Consider the following 23,590-nt stretch of genomic DNA (forward strand, 5'->3'; position numbering starts at 1 on the left):
TATTAAATAAAAATAATTTTCTCATAGTAATGATAGGAATGAATGTAAGACCTATTCCAAACCCTAGAGAGCTGAACACATCATATAGCTTTTTATGTACAAGTATCATCCATCAAATTTTTAATTAACTTCAGAAGTATTAGTTTAATCTAGCTGTGAGTTCTCACTGCAGCTAACATCAAAGACTTGAAATTAGTTGTAGTATTTCTACATGCGTGTATTTGTCTGTAGGCATAAATACATGGCAACTGAAAGGTTCTGAGGCTTGAATTACAGTTTTGGGAGCTTTTTCCTTCTCAAATGAGCTGTGATCAGATCCTGTAATATTGAAGAAATGCAGTGAATACCAGAAGCCTTAGAAAATGTTGATAAACAGGTAACAGAACAGGCGAGGTTTACTTCCCTACCATCACCACAATGATTTCCCAGGCTGGTATATAAGTAGCATTTTGGAAGGCTGTTGGACAGTTGCCACTAGTTAAGAATAAAATCATTCAAGATGTGGAATAATCACAAATATTATGCTGAACCTTTCAAATTATCTAGGCATGGTATGCTGGAAGGAGGAGGTGACTGTGCATTATAATATTGCAACTTTTTAACAGAGAGCGCCTGGAGCTGGCGAACCAGATTGGTGGTTTTTAATGAAAGAGAATACAGTTAATCTATGTATACTTTCATTGACAAGGTTCTGCACTTAGGAGTACAGCACAGATGGTATAAGCAATGAATACTTATGTCTGACTGTAATTGATCCTATCAACAATGACATACCTTTAACTGGGTTGTATCACTTTACGTCACATATGGTTAATTAAGTAAGAAGGGCCCAAATACACTAAGGAGATTTTTATGTTTATACTTAGGAAAACAGTCTAGACAGGTGTTAATGTAAATGAAGTTAGTACTTGTCAAAGGTGAAATTCTCCATATGTAGCCCTGCTTCAGTCTCCAAATAAATATAATTTGTCTATGTCTACATTAGCAAGTAGTGAGTAGCAATAGGACCTGATCTGCAGAGCAAAACAGTTGGTGCTGAGGATCCTGCTTTCCCCACTGCAGGGATCAGTGGGAGAATTGAGGTTTCTTCAGTCTGGTCCTGTTCTGATCCCACTGGCTTGAGTTCATGGCTGGGTGCAATCTTGGAGGGGGTCATTTGGTTTAGGTTGCTTCCCTGTATTTTGTACCTTATGTGTATCTATGTGTATCTACGTTTTTTCATCCATAAAGCAAACCTTACCCTTGATTTCCAACATTCTTCAACCTCAATGAGAAGAACTTTGCTTCCTGAAATAACCCTTCCTTGCATGCTTCCTGAATAGCCATCACAGACATTAATTCTTTTTTGCTATGTGTAGATGCCTGCCCCATTTTGGTGCAGCACAACGTCATGTAGTAGACTTTGTCAAACTATTTTTTTACATGTGCTGCATATATTTGGATTGGCCCTTAGATGAGTAGTCTGTCTCTTGTAGAAATACTGTTGGAAAAAAATTACACGTTCTAAATTCTTTCCTTTTATGGTCCGTATTTTCCACTGCCAAGATCACCTTCCCTTTGCTTTGTCCAATATGGAAAATGATATGACAAAATAGAACTTGATGTGTTCCAAATTTGGTCCTGGAAGTCTCCATATGTAAAAATTCTTTATAGCAAAACTCTCTAATCTCTGTAGTCACCTTATCTGGGCTCTGCTTTTGAAAGGTTTTGCAATAGTTTCACCTGAAAGCCACTGAATGTGTAGTTCAGCTTACACATCAGGATCCACTGGCCACAACTGGGTGTCCCAGGAAAACATCTCAACCATTTTCTGAGATGCACCTACAGTAAATGCTCTTGGCATTTTATTGACTGATAAACAACATAACCTTATTGGCTGATTGTTCTTCCAAAACAGTTATTCCTACAAAGATTCTTTTTTTTATTTAAAAAAAAAAAAAAAATTCCAACCCTTTCAGGCCTTACACGTACTGTTTAAGAAAGAATAATGTTTCATGCCACCCGGTCCTTCTTTTTAATATCAAGATAGGTTTTTGTTTCTTCTGCCACACTTTTTACTTTTGTTTTTTGCCAGTAGGTTCCCCTTCCTTTCAGAGAAAATTCCTGTTTCTGTCTCTCTTTATCCTTAGCCCAATTACATGTTCTGAAAGAGATCTCTGCTTCACCTCATGTGATTTTTGCCAGCTTTTCCCTCTTGAAAACATTGCAGCTGCTTGAAAACCTTAATTTGTCACTCCTGAAACACATACTTTGTGGATGTCATGGCTAAACTTTCCCATCCATCCCAGGTGGCTGTGTGATTTCCACATTTTGATTAGCATCATCAGTTTTGGAAGCAGAAACGTTGATGTCATTCTTAAGCTGACATTAACTTAGCTGTGATAACCATTAGCCTAATGCCAGCATTTGACTGATCCAGTGTTTCTTTGAACATTGTCAATGTTATAAATTGATATGAGAACATTGTGCTAAAAGTTCTTTTACTAACACCTTAAGTTTAGCAGTCTGCTTATTTATAAAGTGGGAACATAGTTGCTTTCATTAGGACTGAGTTCATTTTTTAAATATATAATATCAAAAACATTATGAAATAGGACACACAATATTATTGTGGAACATGGGATCTGGTATATACTAGAGGACATCAAACAGTTACTGAATAAAAAGTCAAACTCCTTCCACCATTTAAGAAACTGAGATTAAGTAAATATGATACTTAGTCCTGTCATAGAAAGGGTTTTTTTCCCAAAAGAATATAATTTAATATGTTTAAAAATACTTGGTTGTGTATTTCTCTTTAACTTAAAGACTAGCTTAAACATTGATGCAGAATTTAGAAATAAGGAAGTAAGCCCTAAAAAGCAAATAGGCTCCTAAAGAAACATTTTCATTCCTGCTATTATAGACTGTTTTAGATTTAACTCTTTTATTTCCATTTATGTTTTTATGCTTAAAATTAAAGCAAAAGCTGTATTTTTCTTCTTCTCTGTAAAAATAGCTGGCATTCTGTCAAAGGCTCTTGTAGTGCTGCTTGTACAAAGTGAAAGAATAGCAAGCATAGCAATCTAAAAAAATGGACTGAAATAAATTAATTCCAGATTTAATGGGATCTTTTGACATACAGTGTGGAAAAGAAAATTTTTTGGGGTGACCTAATTGTGGGCTACCAGTACCTGCAGGGAGCACACAAGAAAGATGGAAAAAGACTATTTACAGGCACATGGAGTGACAGGACAAGGGGAAATGGCTCCAAACTGAAAGACTTCTATGACATTGTTATTTTTTTTCAGATATTTTTCAGACAGCTTCTAATAATTTCTTAATTGGACTTCTTGCATACTATAAAATATGTGCCAAAATGTCTTGATAAATCCTAAACCTTTTAAATTGAAAGGTTTAGGAAGCCTCTTAGTAGTGCCTGAGCTCTAAGTATTTCAGAACAACAATAAGTCCCATATTCTATAAAACACTTCTCTATGGTGTGTTACTGTGGGGTGACTCCTTCTGTGCCTTGTTCCCATTGAAGCAGTGTCTCCACTGTCAGTTTCCAAATAATTTTAGGAAGAATATCAGCCAGAACCCTCAGCTGAGTGTAACACTATTTCTAAAGGAAAGGTTCATGTGTGCTCATTAGAGGCTGGCAATAGGGCAGGAGGAGAAAATTATTCTGGTATAATTTTTTTTCTGTGGGAAGTACTTTCTTTTCTCTACTTAAAGATGACCACTTAATTGACAAATTCTTGTGAATTATGATCTCTGATACAAAAAGTAGGTTTGTAGATAGAGCAACAGACATGTGAGACAAATTTTCTATTTATATTAGGAGATCATTCTATAATCTTCAAAATATAAAAATATTTTGTTATTTATGAGTAGCAAAATCACTCTCCATGGACATGCTATCATGGCACAAAAAAACTGTGAGAATGCTGTCAAATCTGAAATCAAGCATTATCAGCCATGCTGCAAGATTTTCTTTGCAGTGTTCATGAAGATGTAAACAGGGCAATTTGATGCAAAAATGCAGTCAGGAATAAGAGCAGGAGCTTCTGAGTTGAAACATAAGTCTGTGGAGGTCATTAACAAATAGATGAAAAAAAACAAGAGTATTTGTCTATTAAGCATTTACTATGATAAATTTGATGCAATATGATGCTTGTGTTCCTTGGACTCAAGTGAGAAAGAATGGAAATCTGGGAATTACATCTATTTTACAAAAAAAAAAAAAGTAGGATCAAGTAGTCTGGCTAACCTTAAATGCTGTTCCATGTGTCTGTTAAAGATATTGTTGATCTGATATTTACAAGTCATGAATTTTGCTTTGTCATATTTTGTTGTTTTGTCCATTCTGTTCCATTAAAAATAGAAGTACTTTCCCAGTGTAGTGTGTGTTGATAAGTAAATTACCAAGGGCAAAATAAGGAAGGCTTTTATATATTCTTATGTACAGCTTGCTTTTATATATCTTTGTATGAAAACATCTTCCACCTAATTATTAAGGGATTCACAGTTTGAAGGGAGAAGATTCTTTAAAGAACCAAAAAAAAAGAAAATAAATAAGAAGAAATATCTATAGGGCATTTAACATTTGCGGTTATTGCTCGTCAGTTCTGTCTAGAAAGGAAACAAACATTGCATGTGGAAATCTAAACTATTTGGTTAGTTATGAAAGTGCTTAGAAGGTCAAGGGAAGTGCAATATATAGCTCCAAAGATAAGAAACATTTGTAAAAATCTTATCTCTATTCCACACAAAAAAAAAAATAAATTGTAAGGTCATTTTATTATCAATTTAAATGAAAAACAAACAAACAAAAAAATCCCCACACAAATCCCAAACAAAAAAATCTCCAAAATTTCCTAACACATAAAATATTGAATAATAGTAACGGGTTAAAACAAGATTTTCTCAGAACTTGAGCATGAAATTTCATCAGTTTTTAGAAAGAATTTTTTTTAATGTTGCCACCCAGATCCACAGGCTTCTTCACCATTCCAGCTTCTCTCCACCTTGAATCATTATACCTTGCTTATATTTCCTCGTTTGTTGCTTCAAAAATCAGCACCTCTTGTTCTGCCAGTGCCTTCTACACTCTGCTCAATTCCCTTCCACTAACAAGAATGTTACTCTTGTACAGCAAGAACCTACAAGCTCCTCTTTGAAATACTTTTAAGCTCACCTATAAAGCAGCCTCCACCACAATGCATAATCTTTGTGAACATGGAACTTCCATTTGTTGTGGCATTTGGCAATTACTTGTGCTATTAATTCCAAAGTGTGCAGTTTTAAAGCTTTCTGATTTCCAAGGAATAAATTTAAATTTGCAAAGCTTAAATTTAATAAGTAAACTAAAAAGCCAAGCAAAGGAAACTTTTTTCTTCTAATTTTCACCACTAAAATTTGACATTTCTTGGTTTTATTGGTCTTGATTATATTCTGTGACTTAGTGATCACCATCAGCTCTGGAGCCTGCTTGACTATGGTCTACAGAGTGGTCTTCCAGGTTCTTAATTTCCAGGGCAGTTTTCTGTGTGTCTACCACCATGCTGAAAGGGTAAATATGATGAGTAATAGTCTTTCACACCACATTTATAAGATTTAGTCAGAAATATCTCAATCCTGGCAATGCCCCTTTTATATATTTTCCAAATGGTGACATAAAAAATTTTGGCCCATAGCAACCAAAAAGGAGCTCTATAAGAATTAATACTGAGGTGAATGGTCCTTAATAAATGAGCAAACCCCTCTGCTGCCTCTCTAGTTTGAGGAGGAGCAGGTTTGTGGACTCTTTAATTTAAAAAATTTTTCATAAATCATATACAGTTGACTAAATCACTGAAGTTGCAGCCTCAGGACTTTCTTTTATGTATGAAGAGAAGTAATTTCATACATGATTCATATTCTTTAAGTTTACCTGGAATAACATTTTTCAGACTACAGTAATCTTCTGTCCTTTTTTTTTTAACATAAAAATATAGACTAAGAAAATGCAGTACTCAGTACAGGAAGGAACATAGTAATGCTACATTTGGAAGCTGAATTTACAGTTGCTACTTTTTGTCCCACTTCCCACCTTTCTCTCAATTCACCTTCCTAGTCTCAGTTATGGTAAACTGATTGTTGTTAGGTATAAAATAAAGTAGTGTTTATAGCTTAAATATAAATTTAAGTGAAATAAAACATCATGAAAAATTTAGGAAATCACATTTGAATGCACTAAGGTTCACATAAAAGTTATAAAATGTCTTTTCAAGATACTAATGGAAGAATGGTCCCAGAAGTGTTTGGTATTTTTATGTTGTTGTCATCATGTGTTGAATTCTGTTTGATAGAACTACCAGAGAAATAAAGTCTTGTTTTTTTTGTAATGTTAATTCATTTCATGCAGAATGGTTTTGGTGGAGGTAGGGCAGGAAATACTTTTTAATTTATTTTTTCAAAGATTTCTGGAAATTCCTAGGACACTTATCTAATTTTGGAACTCAAGTAGAATTGAACTGTTGAGACTATTCCATATTAATGTTGTGACTCACAAAAGTAATGAGAAATGTAACATTAGTTTTAGATCTAAAACATTACTTCTCTTTATTGTTCTGCACTTGATGGACTTTCTCTTTCAGCTTCTATTTTAAATCATATTTGCAGAGGCTTAAGAACTTGACAAAAAATTTTGCTTTGGGTGACAAACATTCCCAGCTCTAGTACTTGGAATGAAGTTACCCAAATTTTGAAATTTTTTTTGGGTTTGAATTCTGTATGAGCTCAGGATGTTAGTGTTTTTCTAACTCAAAAATCTATTTATGAATGTTGAATTTTTTTTTTTTTTTTGGCTAGCATCACACAGTGTATTGAATAATCATTAATTGCAATAGAAATTCCAGTGATGAATGTAGAAAATGACAGTATTTAGACTTAAAGGGTTGCCTAACTCTTCAAAGACTGGAATAAGAGAGTTGTCTTTTCCTCACTAGATACATGTTTAGTACTGCAAACAAATATTTTCTAGCAAACCAAGGGTAGAATATGTTCCTCACAGAGCTGTCTTTGCAGTTGCATTATTGCAATATATTACTGACCAATGCTTTCAATATGCTGAGCTGTCATTACCTGTTGGGAATGATCTGTTTTTCAAACCAGTGTAAAAATGCCTGAAGTTGGGTGTGATTACGTTTGGACATCCTGGGAGGTAAAGGCAGATCCTAACTGGTTCACTTTCAGCACAGGGATCTAGTCCTTCCCATTGCCCAGCTCAAACAGTCTGGGGCTGCTCTCTAGGCTGAAGTGCAAACTGATGAGTAAGTCAGGTGAGGAAGAGAAACCATTCAACTTGACCATTCAACTGATCCTTCCATCAGCTGCTTCCCCTCTTCTGTCAAGCTTATTTGGCCATGTCTGTTGACCAAAGAACGTGGATTATCTTGTTGGCAGAAAATGTAAAGCACTCTCACAGTTATATGCTGCAAAATTAAGACTGTGCTGGTAACACTAATGTCATGTATTTTTATTACATTTTGTTTATTAAATTTAAAAAGAGTCCATGAACTCTTTCTTAGTAAATCCTCTTGGAATTCTTTTTGTTTGCTTCTTCCTAAAGAAATTAACCTTGCGTTATACTGGAATGAATATCATGCCAGAATGAATATCAAAGTCATAACAGGTACTAAACTTTTAAATACTAGATACGAAAGAGATATTTTAAAGGAATAATCTTAATAGCAGCATTTCTGAAGTTTAAAATTCATTATTGTTATGGGTTTTCTTATTGATTTAGTTGCTGACCTTAAAAATATTGTTAAAAAAGAGTTCTGTTGGGGGGTGATACTCTGGAGTAATCAAGGTATCATTTGGGTTGGCTTCTTACTGCTATTGAAGGGGTTTCTTTAAAGTTTTAACTTCACAGGCTAATCTTTTTATACATGACGCTGCCATCAAGTGGCTATTGAGTAGAACCTCTGTGTTACCCATCTCTAATTTAAAAGTATTTAATCTTTTTAATTAACAGCTTGGTTTGAAGGAAGGGAGTATTCTATACTTGCTAATTGAAAGGAAAAAAATATAATTTTTCTACCCTCTGGATGAGAGCTGTAGAGGTAGATACTCAAAAATGCTTTGAAAGAATTGGATTTCAGTGACATCAAATTTTGTTGACATTGATTTTTACATCAGCTTCAGCTCACATTAGGAATTCATCTGGTCACCTTGTGATCTATTCTGAGTGTCTTTTTGAATCTTCAGGCACCTTAACATACAGTTAAATCTTCTTTTTTGGGTCTCATTTTAATCCATTCCATCAAAACTCCAAAATTTGGATGTTGTCTATAGATTTGGTCAAGGACTTTAAAGGTGCTAGATCTAAAAGGCCAGAATTACCATAGATGCTAAACATAAAGAAATTTACCTTTGAATGAAGAAGCTGATGGATGAATAAAACCATATCTTTATAACAGTCCAAAATTAGAATCTAATGATGTAGAAAAAAGCTTTTGATTTTCAGGTTTTGGGGAGGTAAAGGCAGCAACCCATCCCCAAATGACCATTTGCAGTTCATTGGAACCCAAATATTGGCATTCACCATCTACCCCCAGTTCACTTCCAGTGGCATGGGGCTGTTGACCAATTTAAGGCAAGTAATGATAAACATCCCCATTCTCCTGAATTTGCCTTCTTTCACCCTCTAGCAATAATAATAGAAAAAAAAATCATGTGCACATTTGCATTTGTATTTACTGTGTTTGAATTAAAGCTGTAAACAGTTCTGATTCACTAATAACTGATGAAAGTGTCTCATTATTGAGCTACAAAACCTCCAACAAATTACTGAAAATTGCAAATCACCTTGAAAATTGCAGGCTCTTTAGTCCTATATTGAGTGCTGAGAAAACTGCATAAACAGCTTTGTTGCTTAACTGTTTCTTTTGAAAAAATAGTTTTCTTATTACATTTTTTTAAAAAACATGGCTTAGTAATTAAGACATGGCCAAGCAACATCTTTTTTTTTTTCTTGTTGTTGTGTTTTGTTTTCTGTAGATGAACATTTAACATTATATTATTGTTAAATATTACTATGCTTGGCTCCTTCTCTTTCATATAATATTTAGGACCATGGATCCTCTGCTCTGATGTTAAGCAAATATTTTGACCAATTTTCTCTCACAACCCAAATTAAAGTTGAGGATTTTGCATGTTCTAATTATTTTCTGTACATAATGAATTTTTAAATATGTACACCCATGATATTTTCCTACAAAATTAAAGCTTAATTACAAGGAAATATTTCATGAAAAGAAGAAAAGTCATGCTGTGTATTTCTTTGTTCACTCTTTGTTTGATTTTCTTTCTTTTTGCCTAACTCCAAATCTAAAATTAGTGCATGTTCCTTGTTAGGAGAAAATAATATGTGGAGGTGATCTCCAGCTGATATAAAATTTTGTAGCCTCATAGTCATGGAAATGCATTTCAACAGAATATCAGTTGCATTTCTCTGAAAGATAGAATGATTTCTCAAAGTTCTAGATTCTCTTATATCCCATCCCCCCTGCCACTCACCCCCTCCACATTCCAGCTGCATCCCTGAAATAAACCTATTTGATTTAAAAGGACATTTTTCAGTTTAACATGGATTCAGGATAAAAAATTAGCAGTTTTTAATTTTGTCCATTTTGCCAATACGTGAGTCACCATTAAGCTTGTAACGAGTAACTTATCATAGTTTTTTTTCACACAATAGAAATTTAAACAATTTTATAAGGCACAGGAGACAATCTTTTTGTATGTAAAGCTTCAGATAACATTTGTGCTAGTGTAGTGTAAGTATGGAGTATGGGCACTTTAAGATACATTTTTAACTATGTTTGAAGTCACTTGAATTGCTGGACTGGTAAAAGCGTTGTGGGCTGAAGCACCCTCTAGTTATTTCTAAGAGAAATTCCAAAATTTAACAAGACCTTTGAACCTCCAGGAACACAACTGCTGCTATTAGTTGGCAGGAGCCTTTTACTAGGAAAGCTTTTCTGTGACTTTCCAAATTGGTTCATTCCTAGGGCTGAATGACCCGTGAGATGCCCATCATTAGCTCTGTCCAACAATAGAACCTGAAGTAGCAAAGAATTGAAGTTTCTGTTTTTCCTGCCTCATTGTTGCAGGCATGATGAGTGAGGGAAAAAAAAGTCCCTTTCTTTTTCTCTTCCTCTTTTTCTTCCTTCTAAACCACCACCTTCTGTTTTTTTCCTTTTGTACTTGCTTGGTATTGTTATTAATATATCCACAATTCTTGCTCATCATTTTCCTTCTACTCCACAACCCCAATTTTGGTCCTTTTGCCCTTGGCCACTATCTTTATGTTTGATAGCAGCTTGCTAGACTTTTGCAACAAATGATGAAAGATGAAGGATTACTGCATTTTAGCTTCTTCAGTGCAGTCTGGGGACTCAATTTCTACCCCCCAAAAGCCGTGAAAACCTTAATGTTACAAGAACATTGTATATATTCTTTTGTTTGGAGACCAGAAAAGGTTTTTGATTTGTTCTGTTCCTATGTCCTCTCTTCTGCATTCTCTCCACTCCTTAGTCAGATGAGCAGTGGACACTTGAAGCTTTTGAAACACCATTTGACAGAAGAAATTAGTCAGCTTACTATCCAGGTCTTTACATGCACTTATCACAGTTTTAACGTAGATTTTGTTAAATCTACTGAGCATATGTAGGAACCAAATGCACCTGGAGGAATCATCATTTCCAGAATCAATTTGAATGCAGACTACTGTCTTTCTTTTCTTCTTATTGTGGTTTTTTTTTTTTTGGGGGGGGGGGGCGGGGTTGGTGGGTTTTTTTTGTTTGTTTGGGTTTTTTTGTTTGTTTGGTTTTTTGTTTTTTTTTGTTTGTTTGTTTGTTTTGGTTTTTTTTTTTTTTTTGAGAATACAATGTTTGAGAAAGGTTTGGCATGTGTAGAAGTTAGTGAAGTCCATTCCTCACACATTGACTCCTTAAATATTCTGATATTGAAGGGATCGTCACATACTGAGATTCTACATTACTAATGTACAAAGTCATAGACAAAAAATCTACACTCAATTGTTCATGATATGTGATTACTCAGGAGACTCCAGTAATAAGCATGTGTTCCCCATCAGGACTTGCATGCATCTTCCCAATACTGATGGAAACTATATGTGTCAAGCAGATGGGACAGACCATGCTCACGGCTTGAAAAAGGTTTTGCAAGGCCTTCATCATAAGTGAATTCCAGTTTTCTGGGTTTCACATTGGAATGGTAATTTAGCTTCATACAGAGTAAATGCAAACCAACTTCTGATGATGTGACTAACTGAAAACTACTTTTCATAGCTGCTACTTTTTCAGCTGGGATGCAGAAGTTGCCTTAGATTAAACTTGAAACTTCTCCACAGTAAAGTGCTGTCTAAAATAACTAATAAAATGCAGATGGGAGTGGAATAAAAGCTGTGTTTGTACATAAGGAGGCATTGTATCAGGAAGGGTCGTCTCTATGCAGAGGTTAATGTTTGTATAAATAACTGTTATTGAATATGAAGTACAGCTTTATTCTGTGCAAGTCATTGTATTTCATGGGACTTTCTCTTGACAGTTAGTGGCAAAATAGTATGACAAAACTTATTAAGTACATTTTTCAGCATAGTATTTTATGGCTTTTGTTTTGATGAATTATTGATTACATTGCTTTCCTCCACTTTGTATCCTTGTAAAACCTGTTCTGCCGTAACACAGACCTAAGAGAAACCATGTAATGTTATGATTTTTTACCTAGTCAAGAGGCTGGAGCTGGTGGTCTTTTCTCTTGGGCTGTCATAGATGTGCAATAGCAGGTAATAGCTGAGCTTCATTATCCACTGCTTATTTGTTTAGGTAGTTGTTGGCAAAGACTATAGGATTCTAGAGATGTACCATTTGTCTTGTGTTGGATTTGGAAGGGGAAGACTCTAGGCAGTCAGTTCTGCACGAAGAATACAATAATAGTATTGTATATGTTATTTCAGTTGCATGTTATGTTTCTTCTATGGGCAGTTCTAGGTGGATTTATATTATGCAAATAAAGGCTTTCATTTCCAAATGCTCTGATGTAATATTTTGGAAACTCGGCTATTTTGATGTAGAATGCACATGAACACCAGCTATTTTGATATTGTATATCTGAAGAATTTCTCTCCTGTTGCCAGGTTTAATTTTGGTTGTGTCTAAATGTGCAGGAGAAGAAATTCCTGCTGAGCAGGATTTTGAAATCATCAATGAATGCAAATCCCAGGTGGCTTTTTTCCTCTCCAGAGTTTGGAATAGAGCCCAACACAGGTTTTTTCAATCTCCTGGTGTAGCTGGTAGGCTCTTCTGCTTGATATTAATAGTCAGTACCATCATGATTCCTAAATGAGGTGATTCCTTCTGCAAGTCATTATAAGGCTGACAAACAGGCCCTCCCCCAGACAGGAGCAATGCATCCATCTGTGCTGGGTCAGCTGTACTCAAACAGGTGAGACTGAAAAACCAGGAAGTGGTAACTTCTCTCCATTTTGGTTGTGTAGGGTCCTTGTTCTCTAAGAGAAATTTTTGCATGAAAAGTTTATATTAAAAAGTGAAAATATTTAAAGAGTCAACACAGCATTGACTTAAAGGCATAGGCATTGGCAGAGTGACTGGTTATTTAAGCTTTGCAGTGAAGCAAGTAGCTTAAAACTCCAGACATTTGTGCTTAGGACTATCTTTGTGAAGTATGCAGTGAAAAACTAAATCTGATGCCCTGTCTCTCCAATTTACACAAAAATGGCACTTCAGCCAACCACAAGTTTATTCTGGATATTCAATTGAACCTTGTTTAATATTTATTTCTACTCTTAATGAACATTACAGGCAATGAAAAATTGACAAAAATTACAGGGTCAGAAATTGAGCTCAGTTTACATTAATTTATTATCAAGTTATTTCATTAAATGCTGTAAAGGTGTATCTTAAGTGTCTTAGTAAGAATTAATATTTTTCATATTAGTGCATTATTATTGGTTATAAATCAGTAAGAACATTGTCTGCCACAATTTTAGAGAAACTAAGATGTAGACAACCAAAGACTTGACTTTGCATGTCCTTTCACATGCTTTTTGAGCCTTGTGCCTTTTCATCAGCTGAAATCTGGAGCAGAGGAGGTTGAGTTATATCCCATGGAGTACCCACTGAGCCAGGAGTGGGGTTAGAAGTACCCCAAAATCCAGAAACACCAATAATCCAGATCTCAAGTCACCTTGAACTGCTGTATCACACTCCCTCTAGAACTGCTTGTGTCTCAGTACTGTGCAATGCTGCAAATGGTAATGTTTGGAGGGGTCCATTATCAAAAATCTTAATTTTTTTATTTTTCTTGCTGCTCTTTTTTTTTCTCCTTCTTTATCATGTTTAATTGCTTCTTAGAGAAAGTAATAGAAAATAATTCCATAAAAGATATTTACTTAGAGAGGAAAAACTGGGGAATGTCTCTCTTTTTCAGAAATCATAACTACCAAAGAAATTATGATGGTAGGAGAACAGTGCTAAACTTGTGTATGAGCTCAGGGATCTTATGTTCCAATGCTGAGTTTGACTGACAAAAAAGATGATGCTTGAGACAAGAACTGCCTTTTTGTCTGGCAACACAATAGGATCTTCTTCCTTGATGGATTCTCAGCACTACTCAGTATAATAACATGATAATTGGTCCCAAAGAAGGAATGAGCAAGATTGGATGGTGGTCTTTGGGGGCCCAGTTGTGTTATATCTAATCTAATTATGTTTGATACTGACTTTTTAATACATATGGTAGCTATTTCTTTGGCTTGGAACTAAGGCTTATATGCAAGCTTGATATTTGCTTGGTGTCTATTCTAAAAGCACACCATTTTTTTTTTCTTAAGAGAAACCCCAGCTATATCTGTCTCATGTCATACTGTATTCTAATTCAAAACTAAAACTGATTTGTTCCAGAAGATGTCTTGAAGCATAAATATGTTGTGGTTGTGGAAATGTGGGAGGTGTGATGGAAAGAGCAAATGTCTATAGATTGTTCTTCAAAAAACCACTGCAACTTGCTACAGAAAAGACATAGTAAGTTATTGCTGCCTTGGAGCAACAATCCTCAGCAGGCATTCACCCTTTTGCATGAGACAATATAAACATTTTAGTGGATTTATGAGCATAAAGGAGCATCTGGAGATGATGAGATTGTGCAAGACTAATTTTAGAGTCTGAATTAAACTAACTCCATAGCTACAAAAGTCACTGCCATGTTTTCTGCTTTTGTTTAAAAAATGTGTATGGACTACAGCAAGCCCAGATTTCCTAACCAAATGGAACAGAAAAGTCCTGTGCACTACTGCTGGTGGTGTTGTGGTGGGCACTGGCTTACTGAGAGGATTACAAAAATCCTTAATGAAAGATAGTTATGCAATTGAATTTCTGAGGCAAGTTTCTTCTCAGCTGTTAGCATCTGGGTTCTATTTTGCCATGAATAGGTGACTGTCTCTTGGATTTATTTATGTTTCTCACTTTTTAATAGAGAGTATAGCATTTATTCCTGTTTGCAAGGAGGCAGCTCTTGTTTTTTTCCTTTTGTTTTTCTTTTCCTCTTGCATTTCACCATTGTCTTCCAGCTTCAAAAAAGCATATTATAAATGAAACTTATTAATAAAATTAGTGCTGTGTGATGTACTAATGAAGTAGGTAGGGAAATAAATTTGTTTGAAGTCAGTTTCAGTTTTGGAAATTTAACTTGCTCCCCTGAAGTAACAGAAACACTAAAATGTATGTTCTCTTTTGTGTGTAATTTCTTCTTTTTTCTCTTTCCCCAGTGAAAGAGTTCCAGCTTAGCAGGGATGGTTATTGAAATTTCAAATAATAGAAGGTTCAGTTTGTGAAGAAATGCACAGCCTTTTAGGAGCTCAGAGACTCCAGTGCCATTGACTTACAGTGTTATGTCATAGTTTTGACCATCATCTCTTCTAGAAGTGGCTGATGCACAAGTGGAAGCTGGAAGTTACTGATCACCTCACTGTGACTAATAAGTAGATCACAACATGCACAGTTCTTGACATGCTCCATTTTCTGGGACCCCTTGACAATTTACTTAAGGCTTGGGGTTGAAAAGGATAAAATGCTGACTCCTTGAAAATCAATTAGAATTTTATAATTAACTTGAAGTGGGGAGTCATGCAGTCATAAAGTACTGGGCCAAAGCTGTGCTTCTAAACATAGAGGCAATGTGGTTGAAAATAAGTCACTCTAATTGAGTAGTTGAAACCAAAATTCAAAAACCAAAAAAGCCTTTGGATGATATTTCCAATATGCTTTCTACCAGCTCCCCAGTAAAAGAAAGGTAGTTCATGACCAGAGAAGCCTGTTTTCCTGTGAATCCATTTTTTGAGGTTAACAGAACTTTGATATTTAAAACAGTATGTGAGTCTGGTGGAAGTTTTCAACATGAAGTAATGAAGCAGTTAGCTCTTTTTCTTCCACAGATTTTCCATATTTACTAATGGGAATGCCAACAAAATTTCACTCTTCTCTTCTTTTGACCTATATTTTTTATGGAATAGAGATCTCAATACTGCTGAGTTTCTAAAAAATACATCTGAAACCTCCAATCATAAAGTTGATCAATATTGGCCAACAATTTGAAGAGGTTTAGTTGCTCATGGTGTGATTGCATCCACACTCAGCTCCCTAACCTCAAAATCAAGGGTAGAAAATGAAGGCCTTATTTCTAACAGAGAATCCTTTTAAGACCAACCAGAGATTTTATACAACAGGAACTGCAAATATGCTTAGCTGTACTAATGCTTCATTTATTAGATAATAAGAATTCTAAACAGCTTTCTGGAAGGAAAATATTTGTCAGCAAATCTCTACTAGTTACTGGTTCCAGTGTTTCCCTGTGTTTCTTAATTTGTTGCCCAAAGCTGAAAAAAGCTTGTTTAAAAGTGAAAGAAATTCCAGATACTACCTTCCTCTCCTGCAGCCACCCTGGAGCAATTCTGACAATAGGAACCATCCTTACAAAGTGAAACAGGAATAAATTTTCAATGAACTCTTCAAGAACGAGAAGGTTGTGCAAGCTTTCTGCTAGTTATACTGTGAATGAAAAGCATTTGTGTTCTACCCTTAAGAATTCTTTTATGATAGTATTTAAAGTGTCTATCCACCATCGTTTATCTGCATCCTGATCTTGTCCTGTCTTGGACATGTTCTGCTGTCTTGGATATGTTCCTTGCTGGCTTCACTGAGAACATCCTTCCCTTCCTGTCATTTTCAAATTTTGTCTGTTGATTTGGCCATATTACCTTCTCTTCTGCCTCAAGGATCTGACAAAGCTTCACTCCAGCCTGTATTTTGCTTTTTATCTTGCACTTCTGTTCTTTTCCAGCCATGCTAAGTTCAGTGTTGTTAAAGTCTTTCTAGAGATATTGCTGTAGTTTTACCTCTAGTGCAGGGCAAGGTGAGGTGTGAGCTCACAAGGCAAACGCCCTCATTGCTGAAGAGTCACATTTTCTTTAGGGGACCTGCAAATGCATCTTGTGGTAAATATTTGTCTGGATAGAGAGAGGAGAGGTACTGAAAAAAACTGTTGTGTTTGTCTCACCTATCTGCCATTTTAAGATTTCAGGCTTCTCAGGAGTAGGTATCTGCATTTCTTGTAGTAATTGCCCATTCTTTCATGGCATTTCGGACATAATGCAGGTCTGCTCTTCCATGTCAATTCTCATGTTAGATAGAACATTGACATTTGTTGTAACTCTTATTCATTTAATGGTGGGTTATTTAAGATCTTTTCCAGGATCTTTTCTAAAACTGTTAATGTACCTGAGAACCAGTGAGAGGTGAAGGTAGTTGGTGAGAGTTGAGTTTGTGCAATGTGAATAACTTCGACGGGATTTTGGTAGGAGGCTGTTGCACAGCTCATGGAAATATGTTGGTGCCAACAACCTGACAGAAAAACAGGCTCAGCTTTTACAGAATAGATTTTTGTATTATTTTTTTTTTCATTTCTGTTTAGTAATTTTTTTCTCCTTTATCTTTATTGAGTATACATATTGAATTGGAGATACCCAGCGGTGCTTACTTAAGGCACATGTCAGGAGCCTTACCTTTCTTTCATACTAACTATAAAGGGTTGGGTTTATTATCTGTGCCTTTTGCTTTTAGATGGGTATATTCTAATTTTTTTTTTACTGATTGAGGAAGTTATCATGACATGCAGTTTTTAGACTAACCAGCAGCCTTCTGTGGCAAGGTGAGAGGAATCAAAGTTTTGGTTGAAGTACTGTGTCTAACTTTAGGTGTAAATGCTGAAAACCTTTGGGTGCCATGTTGAACCATACAACATGCCCAGTGCTTCAAAAGCCTCTATTGATTTTAAATGTGTATGTGCTTTGATTCTGTTGCTGCAACTCTTCTTGACTTTTTTTGAATTAGAAAAGATGTGCCAACCTCCATGCCATACGCCTGTTTCTATTAATGCTTATGGTTTTTCTCAGTCTCATATGCTTTCATATGTAAATTGGCTATCAAATTCCACCCTCATCTTTAACCTGTAATAACTTCATTGCTTACAGTGCAATTTGCACTGGTATAATTTAGATCAGAATCTGGATGCATATGTAAATGTGGGCTCTTATGCACACATGTAATGCCTGCTCTTTATATATTAAAATGCCTGATTTATATATATATATACACATTTGAACTTTTTATAGTTGAAAGTGAGAGGGAGAGTCTGTTGATTAATTATATGTTGATGAATTTTAGAGCACCTAGCAAGAGGAAAATAAATCTCTTGAAGTAGTAGGTGGATTTTTGGAGTCATGCACACACACACACACACACACACACACACCTCTTTACAACATATTCTGATTCTTGTCTGTCCCAAGCAGAAACTTTTCTTCTTCCTCTGACTTGCGATTCTGGATTTTTTGCAAGCCTCAAATCTCATTTTTAGTTGACTTTGTGGAAAATGGAGGCAGAGATATTGTTTAAAAAAAAAGAAAAAAAGGAGAACCCCCCCACACTAAACAGCTACCCCAGCCCCCATTTCTATACCACCAGCCCAAACATGGAACGCATTTTAGCAGAAGTGCCCCAGCTCTATCATATGTGCTGTGCAGAGTCATCATGGCCATGGTGCATAGCTGAGAGCCGGAAAGCAAACAGCTGCTGTAGCCTGATTTGAGTTAAAATAGTGTCAGTGTTTAGTCTGGCGCAGTGCTTCAGGAGAGATTGGCAGCTGGGTCAAACAAAGTCATTCCATTGGCTCCCTTCCCAGTAAGCTTCTGCTAGTATTTAGGTACTAGTGCAGCCTAGGCCCCTTTTCTCAGGGATAGCCTAACATCTGACCGCACCCTCTTTGCTTTTTAAAAAATGCCTTTTCACTCTTTAAGATAAATCCTCTATTACACAATCTGCCACTAATTGTGTGTTAAGACTGTTTTTCTCTCGAAAGCTGATGCATCCTGCTCTCAACGTGGTCTAGAAAGTGGGCTGTTACAGTGCTGGATTAATAAAAGAGGCCTTTATGGTTTGTGAAAGAATATCTCTGTGCTTAGGCAGGAAACTTTTTGATCCACAGAAAAGCCAGACGACATCTAGGTAAGGCTGTGTATCAAATCTGCTTTTATGGGAGAGTGGGGCAGCGAGCGCTGTTAATTGCAATTGCTTCAAGTTTGCATGCCCATTTTGATAAGCTTTTTAGAAAGTTTAGGAAATAGCTGCTCCTGCGTCTCAAGCCCTTTCTCTCCTCCCTCCTCCTCACTCCTCCTATGCCTTTACTGCTTGCAAAAGCTTGTAATGATCTGCTTAGTTTTCGCTGGAATCCGCGCGGACACTTTGCTTCTTTTTGGAGAGGGGTTTCTTGCAGAGGCTCAGAGCAAAAAAGTTCTGCGGTCGGACCCAAACGCTGTTAGAAGTGGAGTGGCTGGGGAGAATTTACAGGGAAAGCTTTCCACTGTTACAGACTGCCTGTGCAATCATTTAAAAGTAGTTGAAAACTGCTTTGAACTAACAAGGGTTTAATTACGGAAAAGTTTAACGTGGCGATGGAAGGAATATTAAGTAAGTTGTCTTTGTCTCATACTTTTTAATTTTAGTTGTTGCTTTAGCCTGTTGGGTCACATTTTTTGTCAGCGCTGAAGGCTGCCATGAATTGGTAATGAGGGCCCCTTTTGCACATGATTTTGGCACTTGGCCAAAATCAACTTCCCAAGGCAAGCTTTCTCTAAAAGAACCTGAAGCATTTTTTTGTGATTAGGAATCATGTCTGAAAGCTGCCACAACCAGTTGTGTAGGCATGTCAAAATGACTTTATACAGTATATCTGAAGCATTCGGGGGGGAGGGTCTGTATTTTCCTCGTGTACCAAATTGTTGCTATTATCATTCTAAATTTCCGCTGCTTACGCACCTCCAAAAACCAGGCTACAGAGAGCTAAGGCATAATGAGGATCGTTGGTATCTTTGTATTTTTCAACATGCCAAAGCAGCACTAATTGTCACATTTAAGCAAGATACAGTATTAGGGGTTGCTTAAAACACTTGTGGATGTAAAGCAGATGAATCTTTAAACTTTTAAACTCAGTAAATTATTCTCAGTGAACAGTAAGTAATGATATTTTCGAGAAGTTTCTTTGTTTGAATTGTGTAAGTGGAGCTTTTTGATATATCTATTTGAAAAATACATGCCTGGGTCGACTGGGGGGAAATTTGCAAGGAAAATCTTGGACGTGCCTTTGGATTTATCCCATTTCCTTGAAATCTGGGTATGGGTCTGATCTGCGAGACAGGGAACAGGAGCTGGGTAGTCCTTTGTTGTTAAAAAAGGGGAAGGGGAGTTAGTCTAAACATTAGTAAGGAGCTGCAGACGTTCATGTTTCAAGTGTGCTTGAAGTTCTGAAATTTGTGGAGATCATCAGTGCAATAAATGAGTTATTCCTTGCTGATATTGTATAAACAAGTTTGGCACTGTAAGCGAATACATTATTATTGCACACTTGAACATTCTGTGAATTTACTCTGTGAGTTGGAAATTAGGGACCTCCTATTACATACTGTGTATGCTCTACGGTGTCGTTTCCACGTGTGTTCAATGTAAAGACAAAAAGCATTAGGCAGCACTTTTGTCAGGTATTTTCATTTTACATATCTGCACTTGTATGTGGCTGTAGCCGAGGAGTTGCTCGTTCCTTCCTATGTGAGTTGTTTATTTATAAGCAACACCATCTTTCGGCAGCAATATCGATATGGAACAGCCTTTTCCCACCTTCCCTGCCCCCTGCCCCCAGCCTTGATCCCTTTGGCTGCTGTTAAAATGGGCTTTACAGGTATTGTCTTTCTTCTGCTAAACTGTATTTTCTGTGAGGTGTTGGGGGTGTGTGTGTGTGAGTGTGTTTCCTTTATTACATAATGCAAGCCACAGCTACAGTGGGAGAAAGCTCGAGCTTTACAGACTCCTCAGAATCGGTACTTTCATGTAACTTGGCTGGGAGAGTTTGTTCATTGTTATGTTGCAGCAGACTGAGTTACAGTACTCAAAAGCCTCCTGCAAGTTTAACTATAGCATGTTGTATTTGCAATGAAAATAAGCAGACAAGATGAACGTGTTGCAAAAGAATAGATGGAGAACTATAGTAAAATAAAACTCATATAACTTAATTGTATTTTTCTGGGGCTTTTGAAAAGCTTTACAACAGAGGAAAAATACGTCACTGTTGAATCTTATTTTAATGTAAAGCATTGCCAGAAAATTATCATACTTGGTGCAAATATAAATGTGATAGTAGAGTTTTTGCAAATCATTAAGGAATTTATTTGCTGGTGCGTGGAAGTGATTTCTCCTTGGTTACTGAGTTAGGTACTGTTAATTTAAAATATGCACATGCCTGCCTTGTTACTGCACAACTAACTTTAAAATGTTTTACTATGATATGCCTAGTTTTGCCTAGAAAGTTTTACTGTGAAATAATGAACACATGCTAGTTCACTACTTCTAGTGGTTTTCTTTTCTGTTTCAGTTGGTGAAGGGTTGTGTGTAAATCACTGATAGTTATTCTCCAAAAACTTTGTGAACAGTTTTTAAATCCAGAATAATTTTTTTTCTGATAGCATGACTGAAATGTAAAATCTAATATATGAAGCAACAAAGTTTTTCTTAAAAACTTAAAACATTATAAAGTTGGCTTTTGATTACAGAGACCATATTAACATTTTCCTTCATGAAAAAATCTATGGTCTATGCAAACATGCAGAAAAGTCGTGTTTTCATCAGATAAATCAGCATTCTGTCTTCATAAGTATAAAGTTTAAAATGCATAGACACTGCATTATATTTTTAAATCCAAAACCAGTTGATTATTTTTTTCTTTATAAATAGGTTGATAAATAACTGGTTAGTTACTTTTCCTGCCTTTAGAAAAGGTGGATAATATAAAGTGTTCTCCTTTGTGCTATTTTTATTTTTAACAGCCCTCAGGAATAATGTGTCTCTAATCTTCCTACTTGGAGGGCTTTATGTTTTATGTTTGTTTGCAAACACATAATGAAAGAGTGTAATTATAAAGCTTAACTTCATTGTAATTTTGTATCTTAGATTTTGCTCCATAGAAATGCTGAAGTCTCAGTTACCCATTTCAGTGCAGTAAATCAATACATTTTCCATTCAGAAAATAAATTCTTGCCTTTTAGTTGGGTTTTTTTTGATCATTAGACATTAATATTTCATATTTTAGTAGCGCAGTGTAAGTGCTACATATTGTTATGCTTTTTGAACAAAAGTTACAAATGTATTTATAAAATACTTTCACTTATATAAGAGCAAAAGAACTCTAAACATCGTGGAACACTTTCAGTTTATCAAGAAAACACTGCTCTTGCAAAAATAGCTTTATTTCTCAGTAGATTCTGCTGCATGTTTTAAAACTTTAGAAGTGAAACAGGGCTGTTGTGTTTTGTCTTATGGGTTTGTTGGTTTTCTGGTTTTTTTTTTAGCATGGGTTTAATTCATATAAACTAAGCACTTTGTTCTATATGTTCTAAATTCCAGCAATGAGATAAATAAATTGCTGGATTGGATGGAACATAATTATTGAATTTTGGCAGAACTTCAGTGAACTCTGCCATGAAAGATTAATGTGCGCAGTGCACTCTTAGATTCTAAAGTAACAGAGTAAGATAAGGGGAGTGCATAACAGGCTCCAACCTTTGTGGTTTAGAGAAAATAGAAAACCATGGGCAAATGTTAACTTTTGGTATAAACTGCTAATGATAATGTTTTGTCATCTGGGTGATAAAAACTACAGGAGTAGACAAGAAAATCCAATTTAACACAAATTCTCTTCACTTCTTTCTTTCTTTGCTTCCCATTTTTCAGAATTAGAATAGCCACAGTTGCTCTATGTTCGTAAAGAAAGGAGAACAGAGCAGGCAGGGTACTTACAGTATCCAGTAATGTAAAGTCCTGACGGAATCCCTCCACATCTGCTCGTGTCGTGTGTGGGTTTTTACTACAGTCACGATTTTGGTTTGTGATTATGGTGCATTGATTTCAGAATGCAAGTAAAATTGTACTGGCTGAATGAAGGCTACACGGAGTCATAGTAGAGGTTGTTATTATTCCCTCTCTCTTCTTTCTCTACCAAACCTTGATTGTTTAAAACATTTGCTTCAATTGACAATTTGTGGTTGTAATCACAAAATCTTATTCCTCTTGGCTTTTAAATGATTATTGCACCCAAATAATGGTTTTAATTGAGAAAAAAGATGTATTGTCCTGCCAGTCAGGCTCCCTCGGCAGGACCAATACGATTGCAAAAACTTTTTAGTATTTCCAGTCCGTTTGCTTTTGGGGAGAAACAGGCATGGCATCCACCCTGCTCTGGGGGAAGTGCTGCCGCTTTGCCGACTGCTCCCTGCTCCTGGAAGCAACCCCTCTGCCTGCTCAGCCTCTCCAGCACCCTGAACCTGAGCCCACATGTTTTCTCTTCCTCAGATATGTGCAACAGCAAGCACCAGCCCCTGGAGCTGGTTTCCAGGAGGGCTCAGGGATTGGCGGCATGATGGGCAGGCTCCAGCATGGCTGCAGACGCAGGGGCTGCCTGACGGGCTGGGCATGGGGATGTGGCTCAATGCACCCAAAATGCCTGGAATCAGAGGGAGTGAGACAGGGAGGATGCATGGTAGGATTTTTTTTTCCTCTGTTTGCTCCTTGCTTCCAGACTTTCAACCTGCTGCTAAGCCTGGGTGTGCTCGGCTCAGGGTTTTAAAATGGCAGATATCCAGAATCTTAGATATATTTCATGACTTCAAAGACATTTCTTCTCTCCTTCGCGGCCACATCCTTAAGCTCATGATGACAGCGTTATGAGTGGGATAGTTAAAGAGGTATAAGGGCAAGGGACTGATCCTGTGCCCATTGCAGTCAGCAGAGAAAATCTCCCTGACTACGTGTCTTTGGATCCCTCACCCTGTGACCTGGCTGCTCTTCCCCCTTAGTTCCTGATGGCACTAGCATGGCTGGCATTGCCATCCTACTCAAGCAGCTTCCTCGTCTTCATTGGC

General features: G+C 36.4%; 1 long non-coding RNA gene across 3 annotated transcripts in view; it reads left to right on the plus strand.

The window, feature by feature from the left end:
• The window catches only part of LOC108962419 (uncharacterized), a 228,388-nt gene that overhangs the window by 107,991 nt on the left and 96,807 nt on the right, over positions 1-23,590 (plus strand). The window contains exon 1 of one of the 3 annotated variants that reach the window (XR_001991040.3): positions 18,343-18,632. The exons of 1 other annotated variant lie outside the window; for it this stretch is intronic. This is a non-coding gene — a long non-coding RNA (uncharacterized LOC108962419). Of the gene's footprint in view, positions 1-18,342; positions 18,633-18,799; positions 19,095-23,590 lie in introns of those variants that run through there. One more of the 3 variants, XR_001991041.3, reaches the window with a different exon arrangement.

The sequence above is a fragment of the Serinus canaria genome, chromosome 1 (genome assembly GCF_022539315.1).
Source record: "Serinus canaria isolate serCan28SL12 chromosome 1, serCan2020, whole genome shotgun sequence".
In the NCBI taxonomy this organism is placed as follows: Eukaryota; Metazoa; Chordata; class Aves; order Passeriformes; family Fringillidae; genus Serinus; species Serinus canaria.